The sequence below is a fragment of the Sinocyclocheilus grahami genome, unplaced genomic scaffold (assembly GCF_001515645.1).
Source record: "Sinocyclocheilus grahami isolate Dianchi unplaced genomic scaffold, SAMN03320097.WGS_v1.1 scaffold450.1, whole genome shotgun sequence".
In the NCBI taxonomy this organism is placed as follows: domain Eukaryota; kingdom Metazoa; phylum Chordata; class Actinopteri; order Cypriniformes; family Cyprinidae; genus Sinocyclocheilus; species Sinocyclocheilus grahami.
Window position 1 is genome coordinate 488,042 of NW_015505629.1, and position 12,575 is coordinate 500,616.

General features: G+C 43.5%; 1 pseudogene; it reads right to left on the minus strand.

The window, feature by feature from the left end:
* LOC107552415 (GTPase IMAP family member 8-like) overlaps positions 1 to 9,455 on the minus strand; it is a 23,901-nt pseudogene extending 14,446 nt beyond the window's left edge.
* Between the last annotated feature and the right edge of the window lie 3,120 nt (positions 9,456 to 12,575).

The window sequence follows — 12,575 nt, forward strand, 5'->3', positions numbered from 1 at the left end:
CTGATATTATTGATCTTCTCAGAAAAGAAGGAAGCAAACTCATTGCATTTGCTGTCGGAGAGCATTTCACTGGCAATCTGATTTGGGGGGTTTGTCAGTCTCTCAACAGTAGCAAAAAGAGTGTGAGTGTTGTTTAAGTTACTGTTTATAAGGTTTGAGAAGAATGACTGTCTAGCTTTGCCTAGTTCCACATTGAAAGTACGAAGGCTGTCTTTATATATGCTATAGTGTATTTCAAGTTTCGTCTTCCGCCACATCCGCTCAGCTTTTCTGCATTGTCTTTTCATACTCTGAACTGCTGTTGATTTTCTCCAAGCTGATTTCTGTCTGCGAGACTTCTTACTGACTTTTACAGGAGCAATATCATCGATAACATTCTTAACTTTTGAGTTAAAGGAATCAAGGAGAAGATCAACAGAATCTGCAGAAATGCTTTGTGTTAAAGATATAGCTTTCATAAATAGCACACTACTGTTCTCGTTAACGCATCTCTTTCTGACAGAGACAGCTCTAGATTCAGTGGTAGCAGAGATCAATATATCAAAGAAAATACAGAAGTGATCAGATAGTGCTACATCCTTAATAACAATAGATGAAATGTTTAGACCTCTACTGATGAGTAAATCTAGAGTATGTCCACGATTGTGTGTGGGTCCATGCACATGCTGAATCAGGCCAAAAGTGTTTAAAACAGTTATAATTTATTTTGTAGTTTGATTTCTGCATTATCTATATAAATATTAAAATCCCCTGCAATAGCAAAACAGTCAAACTCTGAGGAAGGTTGAAGAGTTCACAGAAATGCTATCAATGATTTCCTCAAAGGCTGGAGAGTATTTTGGAGGCCTGTAAATAATGATAAACATAATGCGTGGAGCACCTTTCAGCACAATACCTAGATGTTCAAAAGACAAATACTGACCAAATGACACTTGCTTGCATTGATAGACATCTTTAAATAGAGCAGCTACACCTCCACCTCTCCTAACAGTCCTGCAGACACTTATGAAAGTAAAGTTAGGAGGGGCTGTTTCATTGAGGACCGTTGCACTGCAGCTGTCTTCTAGCCATGTTTCGTTTAGAAACATAAATCCAGGTTGTTTGGGGTTATTAAATCATTGATTAGAAATGATTTATTTTAAAAAAATGCTAACTTGATGGCATTGCATTTTGTCTCAACAGCAATTTTAGTTTGATGCATAATAGGCCGCAGATTAGATGGGTCAGCCGTACGACTTGAAAAGGCCTTAGACTTTCTATCACGTGAAACAGAAATAGAGAAAGCTACAGGCACACTGGGTTCCTGCTTGTTCTGTAAACATTTGTGAATGCTGCTGCTATCATAGTGGGGACCCAACACATATCACTGAGAGCTGCTATCAGTTATTTTTGGTTCACCTACAGCAGATGGAGGAGGGTTTGGGCCCTGGCGTTGTGGCAGCGCTCTCAGAGGAGGAGGAGGGCGAGCTGGGCCCACAGGCTTTGGTTGTTGTGGGGCCCGCCATTTTTTAGTTGATATCTGGGGGCTTGCAGCAAAAGGAGAGTTTGGTCCCAGCATACACCAGTTCATTTTCTGTGACTTAGAAGAGGAGATGCTGGAGAGAGGGATAATGTGTCTGGTGAGAGGGCTGTGGCTCTGGTGTTTCTGGTGGCTGTGATATGTTGTCCTGGCTTCCCTGGCTGCTTTCCAGCAAGTTGTCCTTGGGGGCTGTCTGTCTGTGATGAGCTCTGTGGGCAGGGCTCAGCCGGGATAGTTCCCATGAGCAGTGCTTGTTGTGGCTGCGTGGTGTTATCAGTGTCCTTGTGGGATGTATCAACCAGCTGATAGGAAGTCCTGTCGTCACTCATACTCTGTCCAGATGTGTGTGCTATTCAGGTTGAGTGGATTGGCACACACTACTGAAGGATGACGGCGGGAGAAATAGATATTTTCCTTTAGCACTCTTGCACCAAGTTTGTTTGGGTGGAGGCCATCCGGTTTAAACAGTTGTCTATGGCCCCAGAAAAGATTAAAGTTTTCGATGAAATTCACTCCTTTTATATTGCAAGATCGTTGTAGCCATGTATTCAGCCCAAGCAACCGTGAAAACATGTTAGTTCCCCTTGCTGGGAGTGGTCCACTGATGACCGACTGAACTTTGAGTCTTCGAAGTGTTTCAAAGAGTTCACTGAAATCCTTCTTAAGGAGTTCTGACTGCTCTTTCCGAATATAATTTCCCATAGGAAAAAATTGTTGCTCAGTGGTTGCTTTTCAGGAGACTTAAATGAGATTCTCATATATCTCTCATTTTAGTACCAACAGCATTACAGATGTTTCTCCTAAAATTCCTTAGGAGAAATGGAAGTAGACACAAATGAGACATGAGAAATATTTGAGAGAAAAAGAGTCAAAACATCTATATAGAATATCTCTTTATTGTCTTGCTGCAATCTCTATCAAGACTCCATTGTAGGAATATTTTATTGCTCAGTGATTGCTCTTTCTAACCTCAGGAGACTTAGTTGTGATTCTCATGTATTTCTCATTTTAGTCTCAACAATGTCTCAGATGTTTCTCCTAAAAATCCTTAGGAGAAATAAAAGTAGACACAACTAACGGCGCTTTTCCACTGCGTGGTATGACTCGGCTCGGCACGGCTCAGTACAGCACGGCACGGTTTGCGTTTCCACTGCAGTTCAGTACCGCTTTAGAGTGGGTGGGATTATTCACATGTCGTTATAGTTGCGCCGCTTCTACTACCACGACTCCTAAAAAAAACTTTTTCATTCCGCGTCGCCCCATCAAGCTCTCGCTGAATCCGATTTTTGATAAATACAAAAAAAAATGTATTTCTCATTTTAGTCTCAACAATGTCTCAGATGTTTCTCCTAAAAATCCTTAGGAGAAATAAAAATAGACACAACTAGTGGCGCTTTTCCACTGCGTGGTATGACTCGGCACGGCTCAGTACAGCATGGTTCGGCTCGGCACGGTTTGCGTTTCTACTGCAGTTCAGTTCAGTTTGCGCCGCCTCTACTACCACGACTCCTAAAAAAAACTTTTTCATTCCGCGTCACCCCATCAAGCTCTCGCTGGAGCCGCTCCTCTGCTATCAACGAGAGGAATGTCTGATCATCCGCAACAGACAACAAAACTTTTTGGTTGTTAAAAAAGGTGCGCTCATTCAAAACAGTTGCGTTCAATCCTTCGCTGGCTGTGCTGATTTAAATCTAGCGGTTCTGTTGTGTTTGTGTCGCAAGTTCAGTGACGCAGTTAGTGACGAATCCGTGATCAGCAGAGTTTGCACGTCACGTTTTGGTGATGGTACGGTTCACTTGGAAGCCCAACCGAGGTGGTACTAAAAAAAGTACCAGGTACCAGGTACTATACCCAGTGGAAAACCCCCCAAAAGTGAACCGTACCGAGCCCTACCGTGCCATACCGTGCAGTGGAAAAGCGCCATAAGACAAGAGAAAGTTCTGAAAGAAAGGAATCCAAAATGACATTGGGAGAGAAACGTGTGAGAAACATGGGAGATCTCTTTATTGTCTGTCTGTAATGTCTTCAAGACTCCATTATAAAAATGGATTTTCTGCTCAGTGGTTGCTTTTTTGATTGTATTGGGGTTTTTCACCTTTAATGGTCAGGACAGTAGGACTAGAGACAGGAATCAATTGGGCAGGTGAGAATTGAAAAGGAGCAGGAAAGTACCTTTAGCTGGGATTCAAACCCATGCTGCAGCTGTGTTTCACGTCAATGTGCTGTTCACAAGGCTATGGCTCTGACAGAGTTAACTCTACACTCAGGATACTAAGGGGTGATTCTCCTATATGTCTCACTGAGATATCAGCTTTGTCTTAAGATGTCTTCAGTTTTATTTTAGGAGAAACTTTAAACTTTTACTAATATTGTAAATACTAAAACTAGCATTTAAATAGCATTAAACATTTCAGAATATCAAGGGTTACTAGTTTAAATGTTTAAATTTATCTTCAGTGTCCAGCATTATATACACCACATTTTCCAAACACACTAGAAAGGACTTACAAGTGCAAGATGTTTAGTATAACACCTTTTTTTTAACAAATGTAACGCTATACCAGTGGTTTTTTTTGTGCTTTGTTTAGCATTAAAATTTTGTCTTGTACAGCCTACATTTTTGCATGTATATAAATATAGGTTATGGTTTCCTCTGTTAAGTCATTGTGCAATAAAACACTGTCTACATAAAACAACTTCAAATATGACAATGCATGTATTGTCTTTGATTGAAGTGGTGTGGATAAATTACATTGAAGCTAAACAGAGGGAAGAAAAATAAAATAAAAAAGAGATCTTTTTACCATTTCAAATATTTCTCCTAGACGGAAATGAGGTTACTTTAAGATTGAATGAAAACTTTTGCTTGATTCTCCTGCTTCTCAAACTTGTCTCCTGAGACAAAAACTCTAACACTCTCACATTTGTCTCCTTTAAAGCTTTAAAAGAGATGTCAACAACATCACACACTGTGCTCAGATTTTTCTCCTACACTAAAGACCCGGGAGCTCTCACATTTGTCTCTTCTAAATTTCAGAAGTGATCTCAATAACTTTACAAAGTGTGCATCCAGTCAAATGCCTCAATATGAGCTCAAACATTTCTTCCATATAATATGTATTAATAATCAAATTAGTCAATTAATAATCAAGACTGAGTCATAAGCCATGTATGTGCCTTTCAGCAAAGAAAGCTCCAGGGTTACATTTTCTGTAAATTAGTTTTGATTGAGCCATCTGGTACATTACTATTTCATTTGTATAACATTATTATGTACATTATTATAACATAAATTATGTGCCTAAGTACATAAACATTGTCTTATAAAAAGTAACATTATCCTTATTTCTGCATAATTTCTCTCTCAATATAGCCTTTAACTCTGAATTCATGATTTCCCCCCTTTATTTAGTGCCTTTCAAGTACTTGACTTGATGCCCACTTTGTAAAGTTGTTGAGATCTCTTCTAAAGTTTTAACAGAGACAAATGTGAGAGATCCAATGTCTGTAGCTAAAGAGAAAAATCTGAGCACAGTGTGATGTTGTTGAGATCTCTTCTAAAACTTTAAAGGAGACAAATATGAGACCACCAGAGTCTTTAGCTAAGGAGAGAAATCTGAGCACAGTGTGTGATGTTGTTGAGATCTCTTCTAAAACTTTAAAGGAGACAAATATGAGACCACCAGAGTCTTTAGCTAAGGAGAGAAATCTGAGCACAGTGTGTGATGTTGTTGAGATCTCTTCTAAAACTTTAAAGGAGACAAATATGAGACCACCAGAGTCTTTAGCTAAGGAGAGAAATCTGAGCACAGTGTGTGATGTTGTTGAGATCTCTTTTAAAGCTTTAAAGGAGACCATTGTGAGAGTGTTAGAGTTTTTGTCTCAGGAGACAAGTTTGAGAAGCAGGAGACTCAAGCAAAAATCTCAATTCGATCGTAAAGTAACCTAATTTCTGTCTAGGAAAAATATTTGAGATGTTAAAGAGATTTCACTTTTGATTTTTCTTTCCTATGGGTCTTCCCCACATGGATGATGATCCTATTTGTAGTCTTGTGCTTCATCAGAATGTTCCGGAGTTCCCTGTTCACATCAGAGACGGTTGCTTGATGAAAGCAACAAGATGTTGTAGTCCTGCTACTGATGTTTCTGATAATGGAGTCGCCCACTATCAGAGTCCTGGCTCGGCTGTGCTCTGAGCTGAATGCCACCGTCTACTCGAACTTGAGCGCCTGTTAGTAACGATGTTAGCTGCTGGCTGATCCGATCCATGTTTAATCACATTTGGGGATTCCTCACCCGCATTAATGCTTTAAATCTGTTCTCAAGCTGTATAGGGGGTGGTAGAATACCAGTGTTTGCAAGCCTTATCATAGCCGTATCTGGGGTAGAGGATGCTACCGCAGCAATACGAGATACTGTCGTGGATTTTTCTTGGGTGCGGCCAATGAAGTTGAGAAGCAGAGTTCCAGATGCCAAAATAAGACTTTATTGTCACAGCAACAAAGCCGAGATAACGGTAACCACATCTCAAGTCTTTGTCTGTCAGCTCATCTGTTTTATACCTTTTTCTTTCACCAAAGTTGGTAGTTCCGGTTTTTGTTATTGGTTATGCCTATCTGGTTTGCCACAATGACTAAATCTTGAGCACTGACTGTCCCAGGTCAAGGACATTATAGGCATTAAAAACGCACTTGTGCTCATGTGCTCAGACATTCTTATCAGTAGAATTTGCTAGATCAGCCACTTTGGCCGGCCATTGTTATTACTGGTGGAATGTGCTAGATCAACCATTTTAAGTATCAAATTTGGCTACTTGTTCCTGTGGGAACTTCTAGAAATGACCCAGAGTATATTGGGTCATTTAAGGTAACTTCGTACAATCCAATGGAAACCACCAGTATTGCCCAATGGCCAAATATCAAGTAAGAGTAAGAATACCACATTGAGTAAATAGCATAATATAATAAAATTACACAATAATAAATCGCTCCCTGTTTGTGCCATCGATTTGTCTGTCGATCAGTTTCGGCATGTTCCTCTACGCTTGGTATAAACTGTTGAGATTGACTAGATTCATGGGACTCACCGGCTGAATGCTGAGGGGGTCCATGATGACGGTCTGCTGAGTGTTCTGCCTGTTTTGGAAGTCCAGCAAGTAACTTTGTTTCAAGAACCACAATCCTTTGTGGCAGTTCATGCAGCAAGTAGATTCAACAAGAGGCATTTTCTTTCTCATATGTTTGAATGTAGTCAATTCGTCTCCGGAATGTAAGCTGCTGGCAGTGGGAGGCAAAAAGTCTTATTTTTCGTAGTATTATACCAGTCCCGAAAAGTTTTTAGTTTAGTGTTTGTGCCAAAAATGTGTTGCTTGAGCACTGTGCTGATCTGCTGAAGTTAAAATCTTAGAAAAATCGAGGGCGAGCTGAAAGATTTTAGTAAGTCTGTTTAACTCTGACACAATGGAGGAGGAATTTCAGGTAGATCAGGTGGAAATTGTCGCTGTACATTTGGTAGAACAATTCCGCAGCATAGCTCCTCTCACTGTCTTTTGTCAACTGGAAATGCAGCTTAAGCTCCTCATACTGTGAAAGAATATAGTTGACACAATCACTAATAGAGAGCCACCTGTCTGAAAGATGCAGAATCTTCAGAGGGTTTTTAGCTACATTTATTGTTTTGTACAATTCTGAATATCTTTGGAGAAGCTGGGTGGCATTTGAAAACCAGCTGTAGGTCTGTAGGTAGGTAGAGACCATGTGCTCTACTTTTCTGGGCAGGACACTGACAGCTTTTGATGCAAAGAGCTGAAGAGAATGGCACACACACTTTAAGTAGACAATATGAGGATTGCCTCAGGACTCCTCTCCTCCGGCTGCACCTTGTTGCTCCGTCCCACCAGCTCCGTTGGGCTCCTTCCTCCCGCCAGCTCCATCTTGGTCCTCAGTCGCTCCGGCATCCCCCTGGCTCATTGGCTCTCCGTCTCTGCCTCGGGCTCCTCTGCCACCTGCTCCACTGCTGTTGGTCGGCCCCCTGGAGTCGGCGGCCATTCCTCCTCCATGGCTCCTCCCTCCTTCGGCTCCACCATGGGTCGCCATCATGGCTGTGGCCTGGGTCCTGCTTGGCTCCTCCTGCTCCAACTTCTTCCTGTTTTCTCCCTGGCTCCTCCCTCCATCGTCACCTCCCTGGTCTCTGTCTGCCCTGGTCACGGGCAAGTTCCCCTTGCGTTCCCCAAGGACGCACCTTCCAGGAGGGGGGCGATATGTCAGGATGATGGACCTGTTTTGTTATGTTTTGCCCCCGTTTCTGTTCCTGTGTTCGCTTATTTGGTCATGTTCCTGTCCTCGTTTAGTTAATAAGTCATTCTGTGCACCTGTGTTTGGTAATTGTCCTGTGTTTACAAGTTCTTGTCTGTGCATTTCTCTTCTGTCGGGTCTATTTGTTGGATGTCTTGTGTTTCCTGTGATCCTGTTGTGGAGTATCCCCTGTGATTCCTGGATTAAAGACTTTTGCTTGTTCTCCACATTTCTCTCGTTCCTCCCACAGCGAATCGTGACAAAATACAAGGATAACATAAATCAAGCAAATATTCTTTAATTTTCGGGTCAATATCACCAAAGAGTGCCTTTCAACCCTCACAATACTCAAAAATGTTGGTTTTAAATTCCCATTCGCTTTATGTCATGTCATAAATAGTAGACACTCAAGTGCTATAGAAACATATTAGCTGAGCTCCCACACATTTTTTTTAGATAATTATGGGCCATTATTTGAAGCATAAACCATAAGATATGTCCACCCTGTCATGGACATATATATTAGTTAAATACGTTTTCATTGCAATATTAAGATGCAAATTATATTTTCTGAAAGGTATGATGTCCCTTTCCTAAACAGGGTTATTTGTTTGCCTTCAAATTATAAATACATAAAATATTTTATGTAAACCATGTGCTTTTAAAGAAACTCATACAATTCGCACATGTATTTTTTCTTATTTGGAGAAAACTGTGATATTTGGATGAAGTTTTTTGTTTGCATGTTATTGCCCCAACACCTAGCAGTGCATGGAACATGGCAAAATAACAAGCATCCTCTTATACAAAACTAAAATAAATCTAGAAAATGTATCTAAAGAGCCAAGTAATGATTTTGTTATGAATATAAAAACTTAGCCTAATATAACACACCCTTTCATAGTCATTTTTATGTTACGTTATCATGGCAAATTAGTTATTTATGTACAGGACACCAAAAGGCACCCTACCGTGATATTGACCCTTTTATTAAGCAGTAAAGAATCCTCAGTGTATCAGTGTTTGCTTTGTGTAATACCAGGTTTAACTCAGTTAAATTCCACTTATTTCACTTATTTCAAAAACCTTAAAACCCATCATGAATAAAAACAAATTCTATGTATACATTATAGTGCTAATGAAAACATAAAATCAAATTCATCAAAATTCTTCATATAATATTTACACTCTTTATACAAATAATTAAAAAAATGTTAAAACCAACCAGTAGCAGTATTAACATTAAGTGACATGGCATCTGAACACAGAAGACAATGGCACATGTCGCTATGCTTAGTGTCACATCCAGTCTCTATTGTCATGTGCATGTGGATAATGGCATTTGTCACTTAAATCCTGTGAAATGTTTCAGTGCTACTGACATTGTCCGGAACACTGATACCAACATTGGGTTCATCTCAATCAGCTCCCTAGTTCAGTAGTCAGGGCACTGATCAGGGAGTCAGCTAATTTAAGGGCTGTCTCACTCGCAAAATCCTTCCAGTGCACTGGAACGTTCGCTCCCTGAAAAATCCCACAATGCACTGCAAAATCTACCAGGTAACATAAGACCAGCGGGCCAGTGGCGGACCATTGGTGGCAAAGTTGGCGGCCCACTGGCGGACCACCAGCATTTTGGTCATCGTTATTCCAGCAGACCTCCAGTGACAGCCACCACTTTTCCGACAGCGGTCCGTTTGATGAGAAAAAGATGAAATGTAGTTGCAATAAACGCGTTAAGGATCCATACACCTGCAGCAGCGGAGGACTATTATTCTGCTGTGCAGAACTGAGAAAGAACTGATGACGGCACGCTTTGATCTTCAGCTGACAGAAAAGGGGCATTTCATTCCCGCCCATGTGTAGAAATCGAATATTCAAACTGTTTATTCATTTTTCTACCCCTGAACGAAAAACTAAAAATTAAGTGGAATTCTTGTTCATAGTTTTTGGGGGGGAAAAAATGAAAAAAAAAAAAAAAAATGAGCAGTTTTCTAATTTTTCTACTTTCAATACTAAATTAAAAAAACCAGTGAACGAATGGTACACGGATTTTGATTGGTTGTTCAACTGAGTCAGATGACTTGAAGCGGCACTGCACAGACCAATCGGTGTGACATCAAAGAATCGCGAGAGAGTGATTCAAAAGCATAGGGTGCCGTCTGCTCTCTAATCTCTCTCGCTGTACTTTCATGTCATACACCAAAAGGTTTGCGTAGTGCCACTTCAAGTGAAACTATGGCCTGAAGTGCTGGGGCATTGCTGCAGTAGTTTGAAAAGTGGTGGTCAAATACCAGCTCACCCCAGTTGCTTCAGCGGCCCTGATTTGTACAATACACATGTAAGTGTAATGTGGGGTTTTGTGTTTGGGTTTTGTTTCATGTTCATGTTTTCATGTCTTTTATCTTGTAATTGTTTCATGCTGTTTGTGTCATGCTTCCCTTGCCCTCATGTCTTCATGCTATTGGTTCCTCTGTTCATTGTGTCATGTTCCGATTGGTTGTCTTAGTCATGTGTCTTGTTTCCCATTGGTTTGTTCATGTCATGTGACCCTCCTTGTCTGCTATAACTAGCCATCATGTTCCCATTGTGCCCTTGTCGTGTATTTGATGTTGTAACTCTGCTGTTGGTGAGTCCTGTCCATGCCAAGTCAAGTCTGTTCTAGTCAAGTCTGTTCATGTAAAGTCTTGGAAGTCTCGGATTATTGTTTGGATCCCCTTTATAAATAAACTGCACTTGGGTTCACACTTCAACTCGCCTTCAGTGGACTGAATCATTACAGAATACATGACTGCTCAATAATGAAGCCAGCAGTTGTTAGTTTCCTCCGCCTTCGTCAAGGTGATCAGGCCATTGTGGACTATGTGGAGGACTTTTGTGGACTGTGCCATTTGGTGGCTTTTAATGATGTGGCCCTTAAGGACATTTTTCGAGTGGGTTTAAATGAACCCATTCGTTCTCAGTTGCCTGGGGGAAAGATTTGTTGGTCACTAGAACAATGTATTGACTTTGCCTTGTTGCTGGCTGATTCACCATTCACCATGGGTGTCATGGAGGAGGAACATGACACTTCCCAAAAGTCTGCTCACGTCAAGCCTGTTCACGTCATGCCTGCTATGCCAACGCCTGCTCACATCATGTCTGCCAAGCCAAAGCCTGCTAACGGACATTTTTCGAGTGGGTTTAAATGAACCCATTCATTCTGTTGCCTGGGGGAAAGATTTGTTGGTCACTGGAGAAATGTATTGACTTTGCCTTGTTGCTGGCTGATTCACCATTCACCATGGGTGTCATGGAGGAGGAACATGACACTTCCCAAAAGTCTGCTCACGTCAAGCCTGTTCACGTCATGCCTGCTATGCCAACGCCTGCTCACATCATGTCTGCCAAGCCAAAGCCTGCTAACGTCACATCTGCTACTCCAGGACCTGCTCACATCATGCCAGTTAAGTCAAAGTTTACTCATGTCATATCTACCAAGTCAGAACCTGTTCACTTCATGTCTGCCAAGCCAGAGTCTGCTAACATCATTTCTGCTACCCCAGGGCCTGCTCACGTCACGTCTGCCAAACCAGAGCCTGCTCACATCATGCCGGTTACTCAGGAGATTCTTTACAATATGGCCGACATTGAAGAGCTTCATCGCAAGACGGCCGCCACACAAGAGTCTCTTCACAAAACTGCCGCCCTTCTAGAGTCTCATCACGTCTCAACTGATCTTCCAGAGTCTCGTCACAACATGGCCATTTCAGAGTCTGCTCATGTTAAGCCTGAGTCCCCGGCCAAGATGGCCGCCACGCCGGAGTCCCCGGCCAAGATGGCCGCCACGCCGGAGTCCCCGGCCAAGATGGCCGCCACGCCGGAGTCCCCGGCCAAGATGGCCGCCACGCCGGAGTCCCCGGCCAAGATGGCCGCCACGCCGGAGTCCCCGGCCAAGATGGCCGCCACGCCGGAGTCCCCGGCCAAGATGGCCGCCACGCCGGAGTCCCCGGCCAAGATGGCCGCCACGCCGGAGTCCCCGGCCAAGATGGCCGCCACGCCGGAGTCCCCGGCCAAGATGGCCGCCACGCCGGAGTCCCCGGCCAAGATGGCCGCCACGCCGGAGTCCCCGGCCAAGATGGCCGCCACGCCGGAGTCCCCGGCCAAGATGGCCGCCACGCCGGAGTCCCCGGCCAAGATGGCCGCCACGCCGGAGTCCCCGGCCAAGATGGCCGCCACGCCGGAGTCCCCGGCCAAGATGGCCGCCACGCCGGAGTCCCCGGCCAAGATGGCCGCCACGCCGGAGTCCCCGGCCAAGATGGCCGCCACACCTGAGTCGGACGCAGAGCTTGGGCTTGGACTGAAAAGACTGATTGCTAGTGTGATGGACCCACCTCTGATGTCGGTATGAGCTGTAGGCATCCCAGTGACGTCAGCGCTCTCAAGCCCCGCCATCTTAAAGGTCATGCCACACTCTGCTGCCCTTACTGTAATGGCGGTCGCCATTTTGAGCATGTGGGCTGCACACTGCACTCCAGAGTCCTCTCCTGTCCACGAGTCTGCTCCTGAGGCCTCTCCTGTCCACGAGTCCGCTCCAGAGGACTCTTCTGTCCATGAATCTGCCCCAGAGGCCTGTCCTGCCTATGAGTCTGCTCCAAAGGCATCTCCTGTCCATGAATCCAATACAGTGCCTCCAGAGGTGGCGGCATCCGCTGCAGAACCTCCTGAGGTGGTGGCGTCCCCTTCCGAACTCCCTGCCTGCCCTGTCACGGCCACAGAGGCCG